The sequence below is a fragment of the Gavialis gangeticus genome, unplaced genomic scaffold, assembly GCF_001723915.1.
Source record: "Gavialis gangeticus isolate Ggan-Ray unplaced genomic scaffold, GavGan_comp1, whole genome shotgun sequence".
In the NCBI taxonomy this organism is placed as follows: Eukaryota; Metazoa; Chordata; order Crocodylia; family Gavialidae; genus Gavialis; species Gavialis gangeticus.
Window position 1 is genome coordinate 1,653,676 of NW_017729025.1, and position 2,839 is coordinate 1,656,514.

Below are 2,839 nucleotides of genomic sequence, written 5' to 3' on the forward strand. Positions count from 1 at the left end.
TAGGACAGAGACATACACACCACTATACCACTATGCTGGGTTTGGCTTGTTCTGGAGAGACCTGATGAAAAATCCCTTGCATTTGAAAGCTTGCCTAACTGTTGATGCACTAAAAGATATAACCCTAAGCAGTCCAAAAAAACCCCACATTGCAATATTTATCAGACAACTAAAACAATCAGTTGAAACAGACTAAATGCTCGTTATTTCATCTTGACAGAGCAATGATTCATACCAGTGATCACATCATATACACCTCAGTCTGGGACCATTTTGTCCATGGTGCCATCAAATTTAATGGCAACTTGCTAACTCAGTTAAACTTTGAATGTGAAACTTACCCGCTCAGTTCAGGTACTCTGAGAATATTCTACTATATAAACCACTGTAAGAACAATGCATCAAAGCAAGCCTTTGTTTTCACTGTAGAACCTGGTAACAACTAAGCAGCAAGTATTGATTGGGTGCGGGTCTGAATTAATACTCAATCAGTGCAGAAAACTCAAAATCCTATGCAGCTGACCTTCAAAAAAGATACTAGCTGACATTAAAAAAAAACCTTTTAAAAAGCGAATGCAATTGTTTTGTTTTGCTTTATATTCAACTCTAAATAATTCATGTTTCTTCCATACCAAACATGTGGAATTGACTTAGAAATTGATAATGAGAATTGAAAGGTCAGGAAGATCATCCCAAACTTGGGTCTTAATTTCTGAACCAATTTGCTTAGTGTCTCTGTAGCCTGTTAGTGGAAGCTTAACAGATCTGACAGCTAATTAATTATAGAGCAAGATTGGAGACTGGACAGCAGTGCTGGCAGAGGAGAATTCATCTTTTGTAAGTCTATCCATTTTCTTGGCATTGGGAAGGAATACCTCTAGGAAAGCTTGGTTTATCTTCCAGCTCCAAAAAGGAAATCAAACACGACACAAACAATTACCTCTATATTCTGGGGGAAATGCACTCTTTAAATCCAAAACATGGGAATACATTCACATTCTGACATCAGAGATATATATATATATAGAGAGAGAGATCCAATATGTATATTTAAGAATGCACATCTCTGTCTATCTATCTGTCTATCTATATATAGAGAGAGATATTGGAACTCTATGACATTTATAAAATATTTTACAAAAAAGGGTAAGAATGCAGAGATGGAGTACAGTTTCACCAAAGAAGTATGATATATAAATGGAAAGCACATATGGAAACAAAAAGAGATACAAGGTATCACAGCCGCAAGACTTAAAAAAATTCTTGCTAAATTATGCCAGTACTGCTTAGGCCAATAATAAGCAATTGAATGGGCAAGTCTACACATGTATTCATATGTTTAAGTTAATGTGTGTTAAATCTAGTACCTCCACTGTCAGGTACTAGGAAAATGCACATTAGCCTGTTTTAATGTGCATTAACAATGGAGCACAATTTTTAAGTGATGCTTAATGTGCATTAGGCTATTTTAATGTGCATTAACTAAATAGGCAGGGAGGGGGGGTTAGTGATGCTTTAGTACGCATTAAAATAGGCTAAAGTGCATTAAAGTGCATGTGTAGATGTGCCCAACTGGTAGTAATTTAAGCCTAGATATTTCACATATATTAAAAACAGGGCTATTTGCGACTGCATATTGCTGTGAAAGTGCCTATAAACAATATGCAATGTTAATTATACACATAACATACCAAATTCTAATTTCAGCAAAAAAGATGAAAGGATTTCCTATGAAAGAAAACCTGGAAAGTTGTGACAGCCAGAATATATCTTTGCTTCCACAAAAGCCATTCCTGCCACAGTATTTAGCTACTGTAGTCAGCTATCATTTTTGCTTTTTTTTTTCCTCTTACCATTGCCAAGTTTTAATCAGTTAAAACCTGAACAGTTCATAAAAGACACATGAACACAATCTCTGGATTAACTGTAAATATCAATAAGCAAACAACGTGGCAGCATGCTAATGAAGATAACTTCAACCAACTGCACTGTGACTTCATTCTTCATCAACACTTTGACTGCCAAGAGCACAACTACCATCTACTTTGACAGAGTTCAAAAAATGCTATCACACCCCAAAACTTCACTACAGACAGCTACTGGGTCTCACTCCATTGTTTCTTTTATTTCTCTAGACAATTCTGCAAAGTTTGGTTTGGCGGTAGCCTGGCTTATAAAACGTTATGGACATTGGTTGTAAAAAAGAAATGTGAGCATCAAAATAAAAGGGAACAGCTAGTATGAAAGTGCAATGTTTGGGGGCTCTGGAAGACATAATGTAACATGAAATGGTTTCCTATTATAGGTGGGGGGTTGCACTCTGTGATTTTGGAGGCCCCTTCCAGTCCTGTGTTCCAGAATAGGGAACAGAAGAGATGGCATCTCCTAAAAAAATCATTGCTGTTGTCATCAATATGAGGATGACGGTCTTCCCATAAATAGGGAAGTCACTGGTGAGTCTGGAGATGACTGAGGATGCCCATCCAACACCTGCATGTTCGACTGCTAATGTAGCAAACAGTTCCAGAAGGAGGGAGTGGATCATGGTGATGTCTGTTTACAGCTCTTTCCCTTTGCCTCTCTCACCTATCCACCTCCACAATGAGATGAGTTTCCTTGAAATGCTCAACCCCTTATTGTACATCACAGCACCATTGTGGACACTTCAGTGCTCGAGACTCCCAGGTATTGATGTTAATATTTCATTTCTTCAGACTGGCCTTCAAGGTGTCTTCTTTTGCCCACCTCTAGAGTGGTGATCATCAGTGAGTTGGGAATATAGGATCTGATTTGGCATCCTTGTGCCAGGTCCTGCCCAAAGAAGCTGGTGCTGCATAAG